The sequence below is a fragment of the Hyla sarda genome, chromosome 4, assembly GCF_029499605.1.
Source record: "Hyla sarda isolate aHylSar1 chromosome 4, aHylSar1.hap1, whole genome shotgun sequence".
NCBI classification, from domain to species: Eukaryota; Metazoa; Chordata; class Amphibia; order Anura; family Hylidae; genus Hyla; species Hyla sarda.
The window spans coordinates 165,592,736-165,618,719 of NC_079192.1; the positions used below are offsets into that span (position 1 = coordinate 165,592,736).

General features: G+C 46.1%; 1 protein-coding gene across 1 annotated transcript in view; it reads right to left on the minus strand.

Annotated features, from left to right (window-relative positions):
• C4H15orf39 (chromosome 4 C15orf39 homolog) overlaps nucleotides 1-15,379 on the minus strand; it is a 175,591-nt gene extending 160,212 nt beyond the window's left edge. The window contains exon 1 of the mRNA XM_056572602.1: nucleotides 15,284-15,379. The gene's annotated coding sequence lies outside the window, so the exon portion shown is untranslated. The remainder of the gene's footprint in view (nucleotides 1-15,283) is intronic.
• Between the last annotated feature and the right edge of the window lie 10,605 nt (nucleotides 15,380-25,984).

The following is a 25,984-nucleotide window of genomic DNA, read 5'->3' on the forward strand; positions in this document are numbered from 1 at the left end:
GATGTCCTCCCAGACCTGGACTAAAGCATCCTCCAACTCCTGGACAGTCTGTGGTGCAATGTGGCGTTGGTGGATGAAGCGGGACATGATGTCCCAGATGTGCTCAATCGGATTTAGGTCTGGGGAACGGGAGGGCCAGTCCATAACATCAATGCCTTCCTCTTGCAGGAACTGCTGACACACTCCAGCCACATGAGGTCTAGCATTGTCTTGCATTAGGAGGAACCCAGGGCCAACCGCACTAGCATATGGTCTGACAAGGGGTCTGAGGATCTCATATTGGTACTTAATGGCAGTCAGGCTACCTCTGGCAAGCACAGGGAGGGCTGTGCGGCCCCCCAAAGAAATGCAACCCCATACCATTACTGACCCACCACCAAATTGGTCATGCTGGAGGATGTTGCAGGCAGAAAGTTCTCCACGGCGTCTCCATACTCTGTCACGTCTGTCACATGTGCTCAGTGTGAACCTGCTTTCATCTGTGAAGAGCACAGGGCGCCAGTGGCAAATTTGCCAATCTTGGTGTTCTCTGGCAAATGCCAAACACCCTGCATGGTGTTGGGCTGTAAGCACAACCCCCACCTGTGGACGTCGGGCCCTCATACCTGTCACGATGCCGGCTGGCAGGTAGTGGACCCTCTGTGCCAGAGAGGGATTGGCGTGGACCGTGCTAGTGGACCGGTTCTAAGCCACTACTGGTTTTCACCAGAGCCCGCCGCAAAGCGGGATGGTCTTGCTGCGGCGGTAGTGACCAGGTCGTATCCACTAGCAACGGCTCACCTCTCTGGCTGCTGAAGATAGGCGCGGTACAAGGGAGTAGGCAGAAGCAAGGTCGGACGTAGCAGAAGGTCGGGGCAGGCAGCAAGGATCGTAGTCAGGGGCAACGGCAGAAGGTCTGGAAACACTGGCAAGGGACACACAAGGAACGCTTTCACTGGCACTAAGGCAACAAGATCCGGCAAGGGAGTGCAAGGGAAGTGAGGTAATATAGGGAGTGCACAGGTGATAACCCTAATTGGAACCACTGCGCCAATCAGCGGCGCAGTGGCCCTTTAAATCGCAGAGACCCGGCGCGCGCGCGCCCTAGGGAGCGGGGCCGCGCGCGCCGGGACAGAACAGACGGGGAGCGAGTCAGGTAGGGGAGCCGGGGTGCGCATCGCGAGCGGGCGCTACCCGCATCGCGAATCGCATCCCGGCTAGCAGCAGGATCGCAGCGCCCCGGGTCAGAGGACGTGACCGGAGCGCTGCAGCGGAGGGGGAGAAGCGAGCGCTCCGGGGAGGAGCGGGAACCCGGAGCGCTCGGCGTAACAGTACCCCCCCCCTTGGGTCTCCCCCTCTTCTTGGAGCCTGAGAACCTGAGGAGCAGGCTTTTGTCAAGGATGTTGTCCTCAGGTTCCCAGGATCTCTCTTCAGGACCACAACCCTCCCAGTCTACTAAAAAAAAATTTTTTCCTCTGACCTTTTTGGCAGCCAAAATCTCCTTGACCGAGAAGACGTCCGAGGAGCCGGAAACAGGAGTGGGAGGAACAGATTTGGGAGAAAAACGGTTGAGGATGAGTGGTTTGAGAAGAGAGACGTGAAAGGCATTAGGGATACGAAGAGAAGGAGGAAGAAGAAGTTTATAAGAGACAGGATTAATTTGACACAAAATTTTGAAAGGACCAAGATAGCGTGGTCCCAACTTGTAGCTAGGGACACGGAAGCGGACATATTTAGCGGAGAGCCATACCTTGTCTCCAGGGGAAAAAACGGGGGGAGCTCTTCTTTTCTTATCCGCGAATCTCTTCATGCGTGAAGAAGCCTGTAAGAGAGAATTTTGGGTCTCTCTCCATATAATGGAAAGGTCACGAGAAATTTCATCCACAGCGGGCAGACCAGAGGGCAAGGGGGTAGGGAGGGGGGGAAGAGGGTGACGGCCGTACACCACGAAAAATGGGGATTTGGAGGAAGATTCAGAGACCCTGAAGTTATACGAGAATTCGGCCCATGGAAGGAGATCTGCCCAGTCATCCTGGCGGGAGGAAACAAAATGTCGCAAATAATCACCCAGGATCTGGTTAATTCTTTCTACTTGTCCATTGGACTGGGGATGATATGCAGAGGAAAAATTTAATTTAATCTTAAGTTGTTTACAGAGAGCTCTCCAGAATTTAGACACGAATTGGACCCCTCTATCCGAGACAATCTGCGTAGGCAACCCGTGAAGACGAAAAATGTGTACAAAAAATTGTTTAGCCAACTGAGGCGCAGAAGGAAGACCAGGAAGAGGGATGAAATGTGCCATTTTGGAGAATCGATCAACGACCACCCAAATAACGGTGTTGCCACGGGAAGGGGGTAAATCAGTAATAAAATCCATACCAATCAGAGACCAAGGCTGTTCGGGGACAGGCAGAGGATGAAGAAGACCAGCGGGCTTCTGGCGGGGAGTCTTATCCCGGGCACAGATAGTGCAGGCTCGCACAAAGTCCCCAACATCCGTCTCCAGAGTCGGCCACCAATAGAAGCGGGAGATGAGTTGCACAGATTTCTTGATGCCCGCATGACCTGCGAGATGGGAGGAGTGACCCCATTTGAGGATTCCGAGGCGTTGGCGAGGAGAAACAAAGGTCTTTCCTGGAGGAGTCTGCCTGATGGAGGCAGGAGAAGTGGAGATCAGGCAGCCAGGTGGAATGATGTGTTGCGGAGGGAGATCAACTTCTGAGGCATCCGAGGAACGAGAGAGAGCATCGGCCCTAATGTTCTTATCGGCAGGACGAAAGTGAATCTCAAAATTAAATCGGGCAAAGAACAGAGACCACCGGGCCTGGCGAGGATTCAGCCGTTGGGCCGACTGGAGGTAGGAGAGGTTCTTGTGGTCGGTGTAGATGATAACAGGAAATCTTGATCCCTCCAGCAGATGCCTCCATTCCTCAAGTGCTAATTTAATGGCTAGAAGCTCTCGATCCCCGATGGAGTAGTTCCTCTCCGCTGGAGAGAAGGTCCTAGAGAAAAAACCACAAGTGACAGCATGCCCGGAAGAATTTTTTTGTAGAAGAACAGCTCCAGCTCCTACTGAGGAGGCATCAACCTCCAATAGGAAGGGTTTGGAAGGGTCAGGTCTGGAGAGCACGGGAGCCGAAGAAAAGGCAGACTTGAGTCGTTTAAAGGAGTCTTCTGCTTGAGGAGGCCAGGACTTGGGATCAGCATTTTTTTTGGTTAAAGCCACGATAGGAGCCACAATGGTAGAAAAATGTGGAATAAATTGCCTGTAATAATTGGCGAACCCCAAAAAGCGTTGGATAGCACGGAGTCCAGAGGGGCGTGGCCAATTTAAGACGGCAGAGAGTTTGTCAGGATCCATCTGTAGTCCCTGGCCAGAGACCAAATATCCTAGAAAAGGAAGAGATTGGCATTCGAACAGACATTTCTCAATTTTGGCATAGAGTTGGTTGTCACGAAGTCTCTGAAGAACCATACGGACATGCTGGCGGTGTTCTTCTAGATTGGCAGAAAAAATTAGGATATCGTCCAGATATACCACAACACAGGAGTATAACAGATCACGAAAAATTTCATTGACAAAGTCTTGGAAGACGGCAGGGGCGTTGCACAGGCCAAAGGGCATGACCAGATATTCAAAGTGTCCATCTCTGGTGTTAAATGCCGTTTTCCACTCGTCCCCCTCTCTGATGCGGATGAGGTTATAGGCGCCTCTTAAGTCCAATTTAGTGAAGATGTGGGCACCTTGGAGGCGATCAAAGAGTTCAGAGATGAGGGGTAAGGGGTAGCGGTTCTTAACCGTGATTTTATTAAGACCGCGGTAGTCAATGCAAGGACGTAAGGAGCCATCTTTTTTGGACACGAAGAAAAATCCGGCTCCGGCAGGAGAGGAAGATTTACGGATAAAGCCCTTTTTTAGATTCTCCTGGACGTATTCGGACATGGCAAGAGTCTCTGGGGCAGAGAGAGGATAAATTCTGCCCCGGGGTGGAGTAGTACCCGGGAGGAGGTCGATAGGGCAATCATAAGGCCTGTGAGGAGGTAGAGTCTCAGCTTGCTTTTTGCAGAAAACATCCGCGAAGTCCATATAGGCCTTAGGGAGACCGGTTACTGGAGGAACCACAGAGTTACGGCAAGGGTTACTGGGAACCGGTTTTAGACAGTTCTTGGAACAAGAGGACCCCCAACTCTTGATCTCCCCAGTGGACCAATCCAGGGTTGGGGAATGAAGTTGAAGCCAGGGTAGTCCAAGGAGAATCTCCGAGGTGCAATTGGGGAGGACCAAAAGTTCAATCCTCTCATGATGAGATCCGATGCTCATAAGAAGGGGCTCCGTACGGAAACGTATGGTACAGTCCAATCTTTCATTATTTACACAATTGATGTAGAGGGGTCTGGCGAGACTGGTCACTGGGATGTTGAACCTGTTGACGAGAGAGGCCAAAATAAAATTTCCTGCAGATCCAGAGTCCAAGAAGGCCACTGTAGAGAAGGAGAAGGCAGAGGCAGACATCCGCACAGGCACAGTAAGACGTGGAGAAGCAGAGTAGACATCAAGGACTGTCTCACCCTTGTGCGGAGTCAGCGTACGTCTTTCCAGGCGAGGAGGACGGATAGGACAATCCCTCAGGAAGTGTTCGGTACTAGCACAGTACAGGCAGAGGTTCTCCATACGGCGTCGTGTCCTCTCTTGAGGTGTCAGGCGAGACCGGTCGACCTGCATAGCCTCCACGGCGGGAGGCACAGGAACAGATTGCAGGGGACCAGAGGAGAGAGGAGCCGAGGAGACGAAACGCCTCGTGCGAACAGAGTCCATATCTTGGCGGAGTTCCTGACGCCTTTCAGAAAAACGCATGTCAATGCGAGTGGCTAGGTGAATAAGTTCATGTAGATTAGCAGGAATTTCTCGTGCGGCCAGAACATCTTTAATGTTGCTGGATAGGCCTTTTTTGAAGGTCGCGCAGAGGGCCTCATTATTCCAGGACAATTCTGAAGCAAGTGTACGGAATTGTACGGCATACTCGCCAACGGAAGAATTACCCTGGACCAGGTTCAACAGGGCAGTCTCAGCAGAAGAGGCTCGGGCAGGTTCCTCAAAGACACTTCGGATTTCCGAGAAGAAGGAGTGTACAGAGGCAGTGACGGGGTCATTGCGGTCCCAGAGCGGTGTGGCCCATGACAGGGCTTTTCCGGACAGAAGACTGACTACGAAAGCCACCTTAGACCTTTCAGTGGGAAACAGGTCCGACATCATCTCCAGATGCAGGGAACATTGGGAAAGGAAGCCACGGCAAAACTTAGAGTCCCCATCAAATTTATCCGGCAAGGATAAGCGTATCCCAGGAGCGGCCACTCGCTGCGGAGGAGGTGCAGGAGCTGGCGGAGGAGATGACTGCTGAAGCTGTGGTAGCAACTGTTGTAGCATAACGGTCAGTTGAGACAGCTGTTGGCCTTGTTGCGCTATCTGTTGTGACTGCTGGGCGACCACCGTGGTGAGGTCAGCGACAACTGGCAGAGGAACTTCAGCGGGATCCATGGCCGGATCTACTGTCACGATGCCGGCTGGCAGGTAGTGGACCCTCTGTGCCAGAGAGGGATTGGCGTGGACCGTGCTAGTGGACCGGTTCTAAGCCACTACTGGTTTTCACCAGAGCCCGCCGCAAAGCGGGATGGTCTTGCTGCGGCGGTAGTGACCAGGTCGTATCCACTAGCAACGGCTCACCTCTCTGGCTGCTGAAGATAGGCGCGGTACAAGGGAGTAGGCAGAAGCAAGGTCGGACGTAGCAGAAGGTCGGGGCAGGCAGCAAGGATCGTAGTCAGGGGCAACGGCAGAAGGTCTGGAAACACTGGCAAGGGACACACAAGGAACGCTTTCACTGGCACTAAGGCAACAAGATCCGGCAAGGGAGTGCAAGGGAAGTGAGGTAATATAGGGAGTGCACAGGTGATAACCCTAATTGGAACCACTGCGCCAATCAGCGGCGCAGTGGCCCTTTAAATCGCAGAGACCCGGCGCGCGCGCGCCCTAGGGAGCGGGGCCGCGCGCGCCGGGACAGAACAGACGGGGAGCGAGTCAGGTAGGGGAGCCGGGGTGCGCATCGCGAGCGGGCGCTACCCGCATCGCGAATCGCATCCCGGCTAGCAGCAGGATCGCAGCGCCCCGGGTCAGAGGACGTGACCGGAGCGCTGCAGCGGAGGGGGAGAAGCGAGCGCTCCGGGGAGGAGCGGGAACCCGGAGCGCTCGGCGTAACAATACCACACTCATGGAGTCTGTTTCTGACCGTTTGAGTGAACACATGAACATTTGTGGCCTGCTGGAAGTAATTTTGCAGGGTTCTGGCAGTGCTCCTCCTGCTCCTCCTTGCACAAAGGTGGAGGTAGCGTTCCTGCTGCCGGGTTGTTGCCCTCCTATGGCTTCCTCCACATCTCCTGAGGTACTGGCCTGTCTCCTGGTAGCACCTAAATGCTCTGGACACTACGCTGACAGACACAGCAAACCTTCTTGCCATAGCTCGCATTGATGTGCCATCCTGGATGAACTGCACTACCTGAGCCACTTGCGTGGGTTGTAGACTTCATGCTACCACTAGAGTGAAAGCACCGCCAGCATTCAAAAGTGACCAAAACATCAGCAAGGAAGCATAGGAACTGAGAAGTGGTCTCTGGTCACCACCTGCAGAACCACTCCTTTATTGGGGGGTGACTTGCTAATTGCCTATAATTTCCACCTGTTGTCTGTTCCATTTGCACAACAGCATGTGAAATTGATTAATGTTTGTTATTCTAAAAACTTTTCAATAAAAAATGTTGAAACAGAAATTGATTGTCAATCAGTGTTGCTTCCTGAGTGGACAGTGTGATTTCACAGAAGTGTGATTGACTTGGAGTTACATTATGTTGTTTAAGTGTTCCCTTTGTTTTTTTGAGCAGTGTAGATGTGTATGATCTATATCCCATCCGGAGCAGAGGGGAGACTGTTGGCAGCTTCACTGAAGAGAGAGGACGAGAAGCTCTAACGCAGCAGCTGTAAAGGCATAGACCCTCCTAACACGTGGAGCCTGGACTGCTGCAGGCTGTATGCCCCCTCTGCCCTGGTGCCCTTCCACCCACATGTATGCTGGACCCCCCTCTGCCCTGGTGCTCCTATACTCACATGTATGCTGTATGCCCCCTCTGCCATGGTGCCTCTTCAACCATATGTATGCTGTTATCCCCCCTCTGCTATGGTGTCTCTCCAACCATATGTATGCTCTTATCCCCCCCTCTGCTATGGTGCCCCTTCACCCACATGTATGCTGTATACCACATCTGCCATGCTGCCCCTCCACCTACATGCTCTCATGTCCTCCCTTACTGATTACTTCAGTCCAGCATCTTCTCTTCAAATTTACTTCCTTTGGATCAGCATTTCTCAACCACTGGCATGCTGGGAGTTGTAGTTCAGCTGAAGGCACCTTGGTTGAGAAACACTGATCTAGACCTTGACTGTGTAATTGTTGGTTTAGTGGTTATGTATTTGTATTGTGTCTGTGTGTGGAGAGCACAGTATGTGCATGTATTATGTGCAGTGGTTGTATGCATGTTGAGCGTGAACAAGGGTCTTGACTCTAGAGTGTATGACTCTGGGTGGTGTGTATGTAGGTGTGCAGAGTTTGTGTCTGTATTGTACATATAGGCTGTGTTCATACTGTACAAAGTTTAAATCCAGCTATAGGTGTGCAGAATGCCTGGAGTGTGTGCGATGTGTGCATATATACTGTACTTACCTGTAGTGTGTCTGCAGTGTGTGTAAAATGTTAGTGTGTGTAATGTGTATGTAAGTGGTTATGGTTGGATGTGTATGCAGGTGTGCAGAGTCTGTCTGGAGTGTGCATTGTACACGTAGGTGTGCAGAGTCTGCCTGGTGTGTGCATTGTATACGTAGGTGTGCAGAGTCTGTCTGGAGTGTGCATTGTACACGTAGGTGTGCAGAGTCTGCCTGGTGTGTGCATTGTATACGTAGGTGTGCAGAGTCTGTCTGGAGTGTGCATTGTACACGTAGGTGTGCAGAGTCTGCCTGGTGTGTGCATTGTATACGTAGGTGTGCAGAGTCTGTCTGGAGTGTGCATTGTACACGTAGGTGTGCAGAGTCTGCCTGGTGTGTGCATTGTATACGTAGGTGTGCAGAGTCTGTCTGGAGTGTGCATTGTACATGTAGGTGTACAGAGTCTGCCTGGAGTTTGCATTGTACACGTAGGTGGGCAGAGTGCAGTATGTGTTTGCCCACCAACTGTCCTGATTTAGATGGGACAGTCCTGCTTTTGAGACCCCCGTCTGCCGTCCCACTTTTGGCTGGCGCTGTCCAGCTTTGCAGTGCCAAGCTTTGACAGAGCGAAGAGCCATTGGCCCCATCTCTCTTCAGAGTGCTGGACACTATGCACTGGGTATTTCTACACTATACATTTACAAAGTATATTTCTACGTCCTCGGAGCGCTGAGCTGCTTCCAGATGAGGGAGGTGTGTACCTCCTCTTTGCCCGGCTCTGCCTTTGACAATCTTCGGAGGAGCGAACGCAGACTTGCATAGGACGCAAGTTTCCACCTCACAGCGGACCCGGGTGGATTGTGATGGAGGGGGAGGGGCAAGCGCCTGAGGAAGGAAGATAAGCTTCTGGAGGAGAGGAGGCAGCCGAGAGTTCGATGCTGGGAGGACGAGGTGTGCACGATGATGAGGAGCATAGTGTTCTCACCACACCTGACCCGTACACCTCCCTTGTCCAAGCTCTATGGTTTATAGTAAGTGCACGGGATGCGTTTTGTTTGCATATTTGCATTTATACAAATATCCATAGGACGGTCCGGTGGTTGTTGCCTCAGTCATGTGCCAAGAACTAAAAATACCCATCCACATATGTGTATGGAAATGACAGCGGTCACATTATGACAGAAGCTATGACATTATGACAAAGGCTATGTGAAAAGCATGTTTTTCCCTTCTGCCTCCACGACAGCACCCCTGAGATTAACTCCTCCTCCTGATTGGGACAGGAAAAAACACTGAGAAGTTAAATTTCCCAACCCTTCCTGTCCACACCAGTGTTTTTCCTGTCCTTGTCAGGGAAGGAGTACTGAGAGGTGCGGGGGACTAGGTCTCCTGTGCAAAAGAAGGGCCTTACCGGGGCTTGGTAGACTTGGGGTACTGAGCAGCGCACCCCCTGTCATCTTTCTCCCGTTGGTCCGGTCCGCTTCTGCAGTGTCCAGTCCAGGACTAGGGAGGATGCCAGATCACTGCACGGGGTCCTCCTTCTTGCATGGTGCTTGTCGGTTGTCCCGGCTTCCTTCGGCACGGCCTGGCTTCACACCTGCGAGTGCTTCTAAATGATGTCACTTCCGGCGAGGAGACTCTAGTCATTTCTCCTTCCGGTCGGCAACGCTGGCATCTGACGTCACTTCCGGACACTTCTCGGCTGTAAATTTGATTCAGTGGACCAGCCTTTTCCTATAAAGAGCCCCTCTCCTAGATGGAAGTTGCTCTGCTTGATTCCTGCATTGGATCTTCCCAGGCTCACCAGCAAAGATCCAAGATCCTCCTGCAGTCCCTGGATCCGTTAGTACTGAGGGCCTATGGGGTTTTTACCCTGACCTATCTTCGTTTGCTTGGTGTTTTATCCTTCTCTTGTATTTCCAGGGAGACAAGGATTCTTCAGGTTCTGTTCTTCAGGTTCTTCGGTTAAACCAAAACAGAGAACTAAACTTAAAAAATGTATAATGTGTTACAAAGAGTTCCCAGAGTCTGCATGAAAGCCTTTATGTAAAGCGTGTATTGCATCTGTGGTTAAGGATGATTCTCCCATCCTTATGCAAGAAATTAAAACTATGATCCCTTTGGAGATACACTCAGCTTTAGCTTCATTTACTCCACCATCTACCCCTGTGGCATCAATTGCTTCAATTAATGCCTCAGCTGTTAAAAAGACTAAAACGGTGTCTTTCTCTGACCGAAGAAAGTGTGTCTCCAGAATTTGAAGAATGGGAATGTGTAGAAAATCCTCACGAAGAGGAAGATTCTTCTCCTAAAAAGATTCTATTTAATTCTGATGATATTTAATAATTAATTAAGTCTATCCGGACTACCTTAAATCTGAAAGAGGTTCAGGAGGCCAGATCTATCCAGGATGAGCTCTTTGAAGGGCTAGGAGACAGAAAGTCTTGTACTTTCTCTGTTCATGCTAATGTACATAAAATTATTGAGGATGAATGGGTGAAACCAGTAAAGAATGCTTTTATCCCTAAAGGTCTGAAAGGGCGCTACCCCTTCAATGACACAGACTCTAGCACTTGGGATATCATACCGTTAGTTTACATCCCGGTTGCTAAAATAGCTAAACGTACCTCTCTGCCTTTTGAGGATGCTATGCAACTAAAAGACCCTATGGATAGAAAGGCAGAGAGTTTGTTAAAAAAGACCTGGAAGGATGTTGCATCTTTGTTAAGACCCAGCATAGCCTCTACTTGTGTGGCCAGAATTCTAGGTGTCTGGTTAGATCAACTGGAATTCCATTTCAGTCTGATACGCCCAAAGACCAGATCATGGAATCCCTACCTCTTCTTAAAATGATTTCAAATTTTTTGTCTGCTGAATCTGTAAAACTTGCCTCTTGTACTGCTGTTTTGTTTAATAACACTAGGCGTGTACTATGGCTAAGATCTTGGTCGGGAGACACGACATCTAAATGTAAACTCTGTTCCCTTCCATTCCATAGTCAGTTTTTATTTGGTCCAGATCTGGACTGAATATTAGAGAAAGCAGCAGACAAGAAAAAAGGATTGCCCTTAGATAAGGTTCAACCTAAAAAATCTCCTTTTCGGCTTTTTTGTCAGCCAGATCAGTCTTCCAGAGGAGGTAAAGGGAAATCAGGCCGTTGGTCATACAGGAAAGGGGGTAGGGGAAGAAATCTCCTTACTAACTCTGGTCAGTCCTCTTCCAACCCTAAACAGTGACACCAAACCAGTAGGGGCAAGGTTTTCTCATTCTGCCCCAGTTTGGGAGTCCCTGATTCCCAATCCCATGATACTAGAGGTAATATCCCAGGACCTCCGGATCGAATTGTTATCACCTCTCCCTCCAAGGTATGTTGTTACTCAGCAGAGTCCAAAAAAACAGAAATTGGTTCTCAAGGGTGTTCAGGACCTTATTAGCCTGGGAGCTATCCAGGAGGTTCCTCTCCTTCAGATGGGCCTAGGTCATTATTCTTCCCTGTTTCTAGTTTCCAAACCAAATGGGAAATGTAGTACAATTATAAATCTGAAACCCTTGAACAAATTTGTGGTTTACAGGAAATTAAAGATGGAAACTGTAAAATATGCAGTTCAGTTAATAAAGGAGGGGGCGGTGATAGCGACAATTGATCTAAGGGGTGCATATTATCACATTCCCATCCATTTAAATTCTCAAAAATATTTGAGGTTTGCCATCCAGTGGGGGTGCAGTGTTTGCCACTTTCAGTTTGTTTGTCTTCCATAAGTTCTGTCATCTGCCTCTCAAATTTTCACCAAGGTATTGGCAGAGGTGGTAGCCCTTCTCAGGAAGGAATCTATTTTAATCATCCCTTATCTAGACGACATTCTGACAGTTCCTCAATTGGAACTCCATATACAGAGAACTATTCTTGTTCTCCAGAAGTTGGGCTGGATTCTAAATCTGGAGAAGTCAGATCTTATTCCTAGTCAAAGAAAGATCTTCCTTGGTACCCTCTTGGATTTGAGAATTCAGACCTCCTTTCTTTCAGATTCCAAAAGGGTAATGCTTCATGCCCTAATCTCCCGGTTCCTAGCCCTTCGCTCTTGTTCAATCAAGACAGCAATGTCCACTCTGGGCCATATGACATCGTGCATCCAATCAGTAGGCTGGGCCCAGTTTCACTCCAGGACTCTACAAAAGTGGATTCTACCCATTTGGGACAAATCTCAAAAGACTTTAGACAAAAGAGTAATAATTCCCACTTAGAGGTACTCCGGTGGAAAACTTTTTTTTTTTAAATGAACTGGTGCCAGAAAGTTAAACAGATTTCTAAATTACTTCTATAAAAAAATCTTAATCCTTTTGGTACTTTTTAGCAGCTGTATGCTTTTTGAATTTCTCTGCTGACACCTCTGTCTGTGTCAGGAACTGTCCAGAGCAGCATAGGTTTGCTGTGGGGATTTTCTCCTGCTCTGGACAGGCATCAGGTGTCAGCAGAGAGCACTGTGGACAACACAAAAAAGTGATTAAAAAAATAAAGATTTTCCTCTGTTGCAAACAGCTGCTAAAAAGTACTGAAAGGATTAAGATTTTTTAATAGAAGTAATTTACAAATCTGTTTAACTTTCTGGCATCATTTCACCGGAGTACCCCTTTAAGTAAAAACCCACCTAAAGTGGTGGTTGTCCATAAAAAATCCAGAAAAAGGAGTAAGTTGGTTTCAGACAAACCCATTACTAATAATGACAGATGCCAGTGTGTGGGGATGGGGAGCTCACTCAGAGAGTCAAGCAGTCCAAGTAAGGTGTCATCCCAGACAGCAAAGAAATCTGCAAATTTCAGAGAACTACTGGCCATATGGATGACGCTTCAGGAGCTGGAGCAAAATTGCAAAAATCGTCACATCCTCATTTATTTGGACAATACCAAAGCAGTAGCCTTTTAAAACATCGGGGAGGTCTAAGACATTCTGCCCTTCAATCAGCATCACATCAAATATTTTCTTGGGCAGAAAGCAAAGTTCTTTCCATCACAGCAGTTCACCTCAAGGGTGTCTGGAACCTGTAAGCCCACTTTCTGAGCAGACACGTAATAGACCCAGGAAAATGGTCTCTAGCTCCTTGGGCATTCAAAATGATTACGGAGAGATGGAGTTCCTCAAGTGGAACTACACAAGGTGGATCTACTCTATTCCCTCAATCCAAAAGACTCTCCACTAACAGTGGATGCTTTGGCTCAGGATTGGACATTCAAAAAAGGTTATGCTTTTTCTCCCCTGCCTCTGATATCTCAGGTCCCTCAAAAGCTAATGAACTGCCATTGCATTCTAATTCTGATAGCTCCTTACTGGCCAAAGAGGGGCTTTTCTCTATTGAGAACTTTGAGTATAGAGGAGCCTACCAGGCTTCCTCCTCAAAGGGATCTTCTGCCCCAGGGACAATCCTTTCACCGTCAGATTCAAAGCCTCAGCTTGACAGCATGGAAATTGAAAAGTCCATTCTGCTGAAGGAAGGTTTCTCTGAAAAGGTAGTAAATACCCTTCTATCAAGCCGTAAAGATTCTACCTCTGCAATCTATGCTAAAACATGAAAGAAATGTATCTCTTTGTGTGGGAATTCTTTTTCTATTGACACTCCAGTGATTCCTTAAATTCTAGACTTCGTTCAGCACGGATTTGATTTAGGTCTTTCCCCTAGTACACTTAAAGTACAGGTTTCTGCTCTGAGTGCTCTCTATCATGTAAAACTAACTGATAACATGTGAATTTCTAGATTTATTAAAGCATCTAGTAGACTCAGACCTAAGACTTTAAATCTCTGTCCTTATTTTAGTCGCCATCACTACAGCTAGAAAAGTAGATGAAATTCAGGCCCTTTTTATCCAGGAGCATTATATTAGAATTTTGGATGACAAAATTATTTTTAAACCCTTAACGACAATGAACGTAAATGTACGCCATGGTGCCTTGGTACTTAAAGGGGTACTCCGTTCCCTTGCTTTTGGAGCTTCACTCCCCAGCGTCCAGAAGTTATTGTTCCAAAGAATGTGTGTACGGGCTTCCGTGTTCAGGGCCGCCCCTCATGACATCACGCCCATCCCCTCGTGACGTCACACCCGCCCCCTCAACGTAAGTCTATGGGAAGGGGGCACGACATCACGAGGGGTTGGGCATGACCACGGGAGCCCGCACACACACCGTTCGGAACAATAACTTCCGGACGCTGGGGAGCGGAGCTCCGAAAGCAGGGGAACGGAGTACTCCTTTAATGCACCATGACGTACATTTACTTTCCGCCATGACCGCGAGCATCGGATCAGTGTTCGCGTCATGCGTGGTAGGTCCCGGCTGCTGTCAGCAGCCAGGGACCCGCCGGTAATGGCAGACATCCGTGATCACGCAGATGTCCGCCATTAACCCCTCAGATGCCGTGATCAATACAGATCACGGCATCTGCGGCAGTGTGGTACCTTAAATGGATGATCGGATCGCCCGCAGCACTGCGCGGGGATCCGATCATCCAGCATGGCAGCCGAAGTCCCCTCACCTGGCTCCGGCTGTCTCCCGGGGTCTTCTGCTCTGGTCTGAGATCGAGCAGGCCAGAGCAAAAGATCACCGATAACACTGATCAGTGCTATGTCCTATGCTATACTAAACAGTATTAGCAATCACATGATTGCTATAAATAGTCCCCTATGGGGACTATTAGAGTGTAAAAAAAAAAAAAAGTAAAAAAATGTAAAGTAAAATAAAAAAGTAAAAGAATGTGAAAAATCCTCTCCCCAAATAAAAAGGTAAAACGTCAGTTTTTCCCATTTTACCCCCAAAAAAGCGTAAAAAAAATAATAAATACACATATTTGGTATTGCCGCGTACATAAAATTCTGAACTATTAAAATATATTGTTAATTATCCCATACAGTGAATGGCGTAAAAGTGAAAAAACAATTAAAAAGTCCAAAATTGCAGCTTTTTTCACATTTCATTCCCTCAAAAATTTATAAAAAATTTATAAAAAGTAAAACCTAAGCAAATGTGGTACCAATAAAAACTACTGATCATGGTGCAAAAAATTAGCCCTCATACCACCCCATATACAGAAAAATTAGAAAGTTATAGGTGGTCAAAATAAGGCAATTTCAAACATACTAATTTTGTTAAAATAGTTTGAGATTTTTTTTAAGCGGTACAATTATAGAAAAGCATATAACATGGGTATCATTTTAAACGTATTGATCCACAGAATAAAGAAAACATGTCATTTTTACCGTAAAGTGTACAGCATCAAAACAAAACCTTCCAAAATTTGCTAAATTGCGGTTTTCTTTTCAATTTTCCCACATAAATAATATTTGTTTGGTTGCGCCGTACATTTTATGGTAAAATAAGTGATGTAAATGCAAAGTACAATTGGTGACGCAAAAAACAAGCCCTCATATGGGTCTGTGGATGGAAATATAAAAGAGTTATGATTTTAGAAGACGAGGAGGAAAAAGCAAAAATGCAAAAATAAAATTGGTCTGGTACTTAAGGCCAATATGTGCCTGGTTCTTAAGGGGTTAAGCTTGATCCACATTTTTTACCTAAGGTTGTATCTACTTTTCATAGATCACAGGATATTGTAATTCCATCCTTCTGTTCTAATCCTAAAAGTGACCTAAACGATCATATAGGGGGAGATATTTCAAAACTTGTGCAGAGGAAAAGTTGCTGAGTTGCCCATAGCAACCAATCAGATCGCTTCTTTCATTTTTGAAAACCTCTGAAAAATGAAAGAAGCAATCTGATTGGTTGCTATGGGCAACTCAGCAACTTTTCCTCTGGACAGGATTTGATAAATCTCCCCCATAGTCTTCTAGATGTTAGAAAAGCTGTTCTCCAATATATTGAAATAACTAGTCAGTTAGTCAGTGGAGAGAAGATAATAATCTGTTTGTTCAGTTTGCTGGTCATAATAGAGGTAAAAAAAAAAAAAAAAAAGGCCTCTAGAAGTTCCATAGCCAGATGGATTAAAACTGCAATTTCAGAAGCTTATGTGGCCAGAGGTAAATCCCTACCTCTTCAGATGAAGGCCCATTCTACTAGAGCAATATCCTCTTCATGGGCAGAGAGAGCTGGAGCTTCTGTAGAGCAAATTTGTAAGGCTGCAACTTGGAAAAGCCTCCATACTTTTTCCAAACATTATAGAGTTGATGTTTTGTCTAATGAGGATATGGCCTTTGGATGTAAAGTCCTCAGCGCTATAGTCCCTCCCTAAAAAAATTATTTGGTATTTCTCAGGGGCGCTGTCGTGGAGATGGAAGGGGAAATGGTGAATTAAACTCACTGATAATTTCTTTTCTGGAAGTCTCCATGACAGCACCCATATATGCACTTTTTTCCTTTCCTTCAGTGTTCTTTGTAAATACACTGGTGTGGACAGGAAGGGGTGGGGAATTTAACCTCTTAGTGTTTTTTCCTGTCTCAATCAGGAGGAGGAGTTATTCTCAGGGGTGCTGTCGTGGAGACTTCCAGAAAAAGAGTATAGTATAGAATCAGTGAGTATAATTCACCATTTTAATTCTGGCTTTGTACTTACAGTTTTTTTTTTTTTAAATCTTTATGCAGCCTAGGTGATTCTTCCCAGCATACTGCCTTGTGTCTGCTCTGCTCCCTATCTCCAGCCTGTGTGAGCTGCCCCCCTATGTTCTCGCCTCCTGTCTGCAATCTGAGCTGATATGTAACATTACCCCTACTGTTGTCTCTAACAACTATATAGAAAGTTGCTTCTTTTTGCATTAAGGGAACAAATGAACAATAAAAATAAAAAATCAGTGCAAAGGTGTTCATATCCTGTAACCACATCGGACAGCATGTCTTGGTGCCCTGGTCCTTAATGTCCCAGGATGTATATGAAGCAATAGTAGGAGCTTATGGTGGACATTAGCAATCATGGCTTTGTCATCTTATTTGTATTTACAATGATGTGCTGTGCTGACAGGAACTGCTGCTCAGCACAGTGATTGGTGATCAGCCACATTCCCAATACTTACTGTCTTAGGGTAGGGTCACACGTAACGTATCCTCAGCGTAATGGCAATCTGCCCATAATGGCAATCCGCTGCTACAAGCAGACACACATGGACCTGCGACTCAGCCGCTCCCCCTGCTCCCTGAGCTAGTCTGAGAGCGGCCGCGATGATTGTGAGTACACTGCATGTTCGCATGGCAGCAAATTGTCCCTCCTGGCACAGCGGGAGGCACACTATAGGGTCAGGTCATCTCCGGAGCCGCAGTGTAAAATATGCTGCGGATTCGTTACATATGACCCTACCCATAGGCCACTTTCACACGGGGGGGAAATCCGCGTGAATGTAGTATTACCCATTAACTTTAATGGGATTCTGCAAGTTCATTCACACATCAGAAATTCAGAATTCCACTGTTGAAATTTTGCATTACGATGTCCAAAAAAATATAAGTCTGGTCTTATATTTTTCCGCACTTCGGCTACGGAATCCATTTGAAGTTAGTGGGGCTGACTTTCTGACGAATCTGCGGGCAGCTGGGAAGACTACTGTAGCGCTAGTACTACTACTCCCACCATGCAACAGAGCATGTTCCATGTTGGGGGTAGTAGTACAGGGGCTGAGGTATTGATAGCATCGGGTTAATTCTGAGACCCCATGTAATCCTAAATTGTTACCCTGGGGAGCAGGCAGCACACCAGCCGCACAGCTCCACAGCGATGTACATTTTATTTTCATAACTTGCAATTCAAATACCCCACTGGGAGCCCTGAATGGCTGGCACTGAGTGGCCATTCAGGGCACCTGGCGGGGTTTTAAAAATTCTACACTGGGGATTTTATATTTTTATAGAGATGGCCTGCCGAGGAATCGCAGGACAATGCAGCCCGCTTCCCCGACAGGAGCCGTATTTCTTACTACAGCTCCCATCATGGACAGTGTCTCCTAATAACTTAGGATCACATTGGGGTCTCAGAATTGAGACCCCCATGTGATCAATACCTCAGCCCCTGTACTACTATCCCCAACATGGAACAGACTCTGTTTCATGATAGGAGTAATAGTACTAGCGCTACAGTGTTTCCGCACAAATTCAGCATCAATTCCACCGTGTGAATGCGGCCTTAGGCAATATTCACATGTACAGAATCTGCTGCATATTTTGTTAAAAATTATTATTATTAAAGAGTACCTGTCATCAAACCATATTTTCAACACTAACTCAGATTATATTCACTAACTACTAACACCCCTCCTGCCCTAAAAAATAAAATTCCAAACTTTAAAAAGCTCTGGATCATACCTTTTACCTTGCTCACATTGTGTGAGCTCCCGGCAGGAGAAAGTGGGTGTTCCCCAGCAACGTCACTGAAGCCTGCAAGAGCTGAGGCTCACCATGCCCGGCACGCACTTCCTGAATTTGGACTTCTGTAAGTCCGGGTGGAGACCAAATAAACTGTTTGGGAACAGAACAGAGCCACCCAGTGGCTGTTTTTTCAATCACATTAAAAGCATATAAAGGTTAAGAATTTTAACAGCAAGTAAATAGCAAAGTGTCTTATAATAACAAAAGGAACAATAGATTAAAAGTTTAGTTTGGTGACAGGTACTCTTTAAGGAACATTAGCAGGCTGAGGTGAATTAGTGGCACTGCTGCCCCTCTTAACTGGCAGCATCTAGTGCTGCTCTAAAAAGTGACTAGCCAATTTATACAAGGGTTTGTGTGTGATGGAAAATTCATCTTTCCTATGTAAATTTGTCCCAGGGGTTGTCCCACCATTGCAAATTATCCCCTATCCACAGAATGGGATAAATAATTGCAGGGGTCCATCTGCTGGGGCCCCCACGATCTCAAAAAGAGGGACCGGCTTCTCTCGTCAGATTGGAGTAGCAGTGGTGATATGGGACTGCTGTTTAATTCATTTTGTATGAAGCCTCTTCATACAGCTTAGAACTGTACTCAGCTATCTACCCAAGAACATGAATGAAGCTACAGTCACATAAGTGCACCGCCATTTCATTCTGATAAGAGCAGTGGGTCCCAATTTTTGAGATCACAGAGGTCGAACCCCCTGCAGTCAATTATCCCCTATCCTGCAGATAGAGTATAATTTGTAATAGTGTGGCAAACCCTTTAACCCCTTAAAGAGGTACTCCGGTGGAAAACCTTTTTTTTTTCTTTATAAATCAAGTGGTGCCAGAAAGTTAAATAGATATTCACCTTCAGAAAAAAACACTACAAGAGTGGTTGAATATTGTTATGGGAAACCAGCTACGGCTTAGTTATATTGCCCATTATTTGATGGTTTAAAGTTAAACAGATTTGTAAATAACTTCTATTTAAAAACCCTGCTGTATGCTCCACAGGAAGTTCTTTTCTTTTTTAAAGGAAAACTGTCACCCGTTCACCGGCACTATAATCCGATACACCGGGTTATAGTGCGGGTGAACAGGAGACCGATGCGTGGTCTCGCACTGCTAAATCTACCTGCAGTCTGGAACCCTGATCCTCCAAAGGTCCCCCTCTTTCAGAGCTGACTTACGCTCTGGAGGTGGGCCCACTGGCTGGATTTAAATATTCATAAGCGTTGGTCATGTGAGCGCTCAGTAGGCACGAGCGCTCACGTGACCAACGCTCATGAATATTTAAATCCAGCTGGTGGGTGTGCCTCCAGCCGGCGGGTTCGCTTCAGTGCTGAAAGAGAGGGACCTTCGGAGGATTGGGGTTCTGGACTACAGGTAGGTATAGCTGTCCTAGACCCCGCATCAGTCTCCTGTTCACCCGCACTATTACCCGGTGCATCGGGTTATAGTGCCGGTGAACAGATGACCGCTTTCCTTCAATTTCGTTTCTGTCTGAATACAGTGCTTTCTGCTGACATCCCAGAAACTGTCCAGAACAGGAGCAAATCCTCATAGCAAACCTCTTCTGCTCTGGAAAGTTCCTGACATGTGGAACATACAGCAGCTGATAAGCACTGGAAGGATTAAGATTTTTTTTATAGAAGTTATTTATAAATCTGTTTAACTGTCTGGCACCAATTGATTTAAAAAAAATATATTTCACCCGAGAACCCCTTTAATGCAAATCATGTACACTGCAGAGGCATAGCTTGGAGCTTCTGGGCACCTAGCAAAAGAATGCCATAGGCAGGCTATATTGAATTGATCTGTATGAGCAATTAAATAATTCCTTTTAAGGGTACGTTCACACATGCATATTTTTGCTGCAGATCTGTTGCTGCAGATTTTGCTCCCCATTGACTTCAATAGGCTACAAAATCTGCTAAAGCAAATCTGCAGCAGAAAATATGCATGTGTGAATGCACCCCAAAAGTCCCTTAGGCCCTATTCACATGGCGGAATTTCCAAGTGGAATCCAGTGCAAAATTCAACTCTGAAATTCTGTTGTAGCAGATTACTATTGTTTTTAATGGGATCCTCCTGCACCGTGCACACAGTATGATTTCAATTCAAGCCTCCACAGAAAGCATTGAAGTCAATTCTTTCTGCATAATGCACTTGGAAATGTATTACAATCTATGGAGACAAGCATTTTCCAATTTTTCAAACCAAACCCCTTTTCCTAGTTTTCAAACCAAAAAAGTAAACATATTTTGAATCGCCACATGTGGAAATGTCCAAACAATTTAAATATAATGATATTGAAATCGCACATCACATCAGGAAAAAAGGAATTGAAAAGTGATCAAAAAGCCCTATATGTGCCATAATGGTACTGATAAAATCTACAAAAAAAAGTTGTGTGTCAGAATATGGTGATTCAAACCATTATTTAGGGATTTTTTTTTTTTTAAACCTTTTTTCATTTTATAAAGGTAGTAAAACACGTGCAAAAGCAAAGTCTTCTGTCCTGCTTGCTTTTTTTTTACGTTTTGATATGTTGTAGCATTTTACTGAAATAGAAAATAATTCAATTTTCCCCTATCAATCTGCACTCAATACCCCATAATCAGAATGTTAAGTTTTTGAAATGTTTGCACATTTATTAGAAAAAAACAACAACTAAATTTCACATAAACATCAGCATTCAGATCTTTTGCTATGACAAATTTAGCTTTGGGGATGTCCATTTCACTGTGTTGGTATGGTCTCATAGGGAAATCATACATTTACAGGTCACCTGTGTGGGTCCAAATTAACCCCTTCGCGCAGAACGCCCCCTTTCTACGGTGGATGACGCGATACCTTTGCGCATTCCGCCGTATAAAGGAAGCGTTCATTTAATGTGCGCTCCCGTGGTGCTGATATGGTTAATTAGCTAAAGTCCCGGGGTATCCGACACCCTGGGACCCCATTTGATTAACCAGATCAGCGATCGGGTGTGCAAGGACAGCGGGTGTGTGGCGGGTGCGCAGTGGGTGCGTGGCGGGATCGGCGGGTGCACGTAGGTCCGGAGGCCTGGCGGCGGCATCCACGATGACGGGGGTAAGTGCCCTCGCCCTTACAAGTTGCAAAACTACAACTCCAAGCATGTCCAGACAGTCTGGGCATGCTGGAAGTTGTAGTTTTGCAACATCTGGAGGACCACAGTTTAGAGACCGCTGTGTAGTGGTCTCCAAACTGTGGTCCTCCAGATGTTGCAAAACTACAACTCCCAGCATGCCTGGACAGCCAATGTCTGTCTGGGCATGCCGGGAGTTGTAGTTTTGCAAGATCTGGAGGACCTCAGTTTAGAAACCACTACACTGTGGTCTTCAAACTATAGACCTCCAGATGTTGCAAAATTACAACTCCCAGCATGCCCGGCTGCAAATGGCTGTCTAGACATGCTGGGAGTTGTAGTTGTGTGCCTCCAGCTGTTGCAAAACTACAACTCCCAGCATGCCCAAACAGCCATTTGCTGTCTGGGCATACAGTGATTTGTAGTTTTGCAAGATCTGGAGGGTCACAGTTTGGAAATCACTGTGCAGCAGTCTCTAAACTGTGGCCCTCCAGATCTTGCAAAACTACCAGCATGCCCAGCAACAAGCGGCTGTCAACTCTAAAACTACAATTCTAAACATGAACTGACAGACTGTACATGCTGGGAGTTGTAGTTTTGCAACATCTGGAGGCACACTGGTGGGTAAACACTGAGTTAGTCTGTTATGTAATTCAGTGTTTTCCCACCAGTGTGCCTCCAGCTGCAGCAAAACTACAACTCCCAGCATGCACAGTCTGTCCGTTCATATTTAGAGTTATAGTTTGGCAACAGTTGGAGGTTTGCACCCATAAACACCCCCTCCCCTCCAAAATGTGAATGTACAGTGTACATTCACACGGGCGGGGCTTTACAATGTGTTTCCCAATGTAAGTTAGAGCTGCAGCAAATTTTCCACTGCAACTCAAACTGCCAGAACTATGCTGTACTTCCTTCAGATCCCACCGCACGTTTTTTGGAAGAACTTAAACCAATTTTGATAGAGGCTAAAAAAAATCACTTGATTGATGAGAAAGAATTCAAATTTATGCTCCCGTCCAAACCTTCAGTTGCCACCTTTTACTGCCTACCCAAAGTTCATAAGGGTACCCAACCTTTAAAGGGCCGCCCCATTGTGTCGGGGAATGGCTCTATAACAGAAGCCTTGGGTATTTATGTAGACCGAATACTTAGGAGCTTTGTCACTGCGTTGCCATCCTATGTACGTGACACTACTGATTTCTTACAGAGGATAGACGGTGTCTATGTTGGAGAAAAAATCTTTTTGGCCAGCATAGACGTAGAGGCACTATATAGCTCTATACCTCACAATTTAGGTCTGCAGGCAGTGTAATATTTTCTTAGATCATGGGGTAGCTATCTCATTCCTCACAATCAATTTGTGGTCTCTATCATGCAGTACATTCTTAACCATAACTACTTTATTTTCGAAGGGAAGACTTACCACCAGCTCAGGGGGACTGCTATGGGGAGCCCTTGTGCCCCCACATACGCAAATCTCCTCCTGGGCTGGTGGGAGGACACCATAGTCTTCCCACCGGATGAATGTATCTGGACCCAATTTATCACTCTTTGGGCCAGGTACATAGATGACATCTTTGTTTTATGGTCTGGCACACAGGAACAGTTTCTCAGGTTTATGAAACATTTGAATGAGAATAACTTAGGTCTTCATTTTACTCATGAAATTAACAACCATACTTTAGCCTTCCTGGATAAATTGTTCCACGAATCAGGACTTTTATCAGGAAGCTGGCAAACTTCAAAATAGGTTTCATCAGCGGGGCTATCCCAATAAGACACTTAGGGATGCCTTTCATTTTGCCCGCAATACGAACCACGTGGAGTTACTGACCCCCATCCCAAAAACATCATCCGACGGCCCGATGAGGATCATAGGGACATATGACACTAGCAAGTATGAGATCTTGGAAATCCTCAAGAAGCACTGGTCCATCTTACAAGCTGACCCCCTCTTGAATGAGGTTATAACAGATCACCCTCTTGTAACTTGCAGGAGGGGACGGAACCTCGGGGACCGCCTGACTCACAGCCACCACAGTCGACCCATGCCTTTGGGTACCTGGCTTGACCGGCGGATCGCCGGGAATTTCAGATGCAGTGGCTGTAAAGCATGTTCATATATGCACAAAACTAAGGTTAACATCAGCTCTACTACAGGCGAGTGCTATGAAGTAAGAGATTTTGCGAACTGTCGCACAAAAGGCCTTGTTTATCTCCTTCAGTGCGGTTGTCCCAAGGATTATATAGGCAAAACGATCAGGGAGTTCCGTCACAGGATTTGCGAACATATTAATGACATAATTCACCAACGTGATACTCCCGTTGCGAGACACGTACATCGGGTACACAATGGTAATCCTAAAGCATGTACCTTTGCAGCCCTTGAGGTCATATGTCCGTCCCCGAGAGGGGGAGATATTGATAAAAGACTTATGCAGAAAGAAACTTCCTGGATATATAAATTCAAATCTGTTACCCCACAAGGCCTCAATGAGGTCATGTCATTTACCTCTTTTATATGACACCCCCCCTGTGACTACACTGAGTTTACCAATTCAAGATCCTGTTATGATTGGTTCACTCCTAATTTTATCCCTTCCCCTTTTCCCTTCTTCCCTTTTATTTTCCCTTCCCGCCCCCTCCTCCCATTTGTTCCCAATTTATGTATCAATAATCATGTCTCTTTTGCTGTATGGTATTCATTTTTTGGTGAGAGCTCGACCAGGGGCTCTCACCTCATTTCATATTTAAGGTAATACCTGGTTGTCAAACTCCAGTTCATATTGGCACATGATAGTGCCTTTCTAAGCTGCATCTTATTGGTTGATAGTGGTCAATAGTCAATATTTAATCATGGATGTGAAGTGGTATACAGGATATGTTGTAAGCACCAGTCCACCTCACCAACTAAATTAGATCCGGTGTTGATTTAACCGGATCTATTAATATACATGCTTTTAAACTTAGGAGTATTGTAGCATAAGGACTGTTAATTATACTGCAGACAACCATTACTCACATGTTTTTTCGATCTAATCACCTTCTCCTTTAAACATGTACAGCTGTGCCCCCCTTTTTTCTCTTTTGATACATCATTCATATTCATTTCAATATCATTGTGAAATATATGTAACAATCAGTGTTTGGTGTGTATCCACACTTAGTATCTTATACCCAAACCAGCAATCCCCTGCGCTATAGCGTATTATGCCCGTATCCATGGAGACTGATATACACACCTGTGTTACTGCGCCATAGCGTATCATGCCCGTGTCCATGGAGACTGATATACATATCTGTGCTGATGACGGAATGTAGGTCTCGGAATGACAGCGGCCATGTGATCATCACTGGTCATGTGATAGATTCTGGTCACATGGCTTTGTTTATCTCTGTCTATACAAGTCGCTCTGGAGCGTCACTAAGGATGCTTCAGACTCGCCACTCGGAACGAGGCTATACAGCGGTCATGTGATATACTCGTCATACGGGTCACATGACCGCTTCCGAGTAGACACGGAATGATTGTCTGTCCCGGAGGCCGCGTGTATATGGCGTCTGACGCCAGTTCCGGATAAACAGGTAGGATGGGCACCAGGTAAATTTATCCAATACCTGCCCCTTATATGCTCGGGTCTATACAGGATTGGCTGTACATTTAGGAGGGAGGTGTCTCTTTTGAGATAAAAACCGGGAACTGCCCGGTAATGGACATGGTCCTTCTGCAGTTACCATCTACACTGCTCCGCCATCGGCCATCACTGCATCATCTCTAACTATGCATACAGCCCCCAATTGTCCCCTGATGAACGGGGGGGGGGGCGTGAAACACGTTGGGAGATCCCTAGTTAACATCCACATTGGATAAGTATAATCTTGATCTACATCTATATCCAATTGTGATTCTCCATGTATTTACACCTATATTTTAGGTTTGTTTTGTACTCTATCTCCTGTTTTACGAGACTTATGTGATTTAGATAGCTGGGTTTTCAAGTTGTTCTATCTATAACTGGCCCAAATTGTTACTGTCAGTTTGTAATATCACAGGTTACTGTACAGGTGGTGTGACTGTGACTTTGGCTGTTCATTTCACAATGATCATGACTGTCAGGGACACTTTACAACTATGTGTAGTCCTCTGTTTTGGCCCTGACTGCCAGCAACACCTTGATAATATAGTTACATAGTTAGTACGGTTTAAAAAAGACATACGTCCATCAAGTTCAACCAGGGAATTGAAGGGTAGGGGTGTGGTGCGATATTGGGGAAGGGATGGGATTTTATATTTCTTCATAAGCATTAATGTTATTTTGTTCCAGGAATGTATCTAACCCTGTTTTAAAGCTGTTACATTTTCCTGCTGTGACCAGTTCCTGAGGTAGACTGTTCCATAAGTTCACAGTTCTTATGGTAAAGAAGGTGTGTCGCCCCTTGAGACTAAACCATTTCTTCTCCAGACGGAGGGAGTGCCCCCTCGTCCTTTGGGGGGGTTTAACCTGGAACAGTTTTTCTCCATATTTTTTGTATGGGCCATTAATATACTGATATACATTTATCATATCCCCCCTTAAACGTCTCTTCTCAAGACTAAACAATTGTAACTCCTTTAATCGCTCCTCATAACTAAGATGTTCCATGCCCCATCTTAGTTTAGTCGCGCGGCTCTGCACTCTTTCCAGCTCCACAATGTCCCTTTTATGGACTGGTGCCCAAAACTGAACAGCATATTCCAGGTGAGGCCGTACCAATGCTTTATAAAGGGGGAGTATTATGTCCCTGTCCCTCGAGTCCATGCCTCTTTTTAT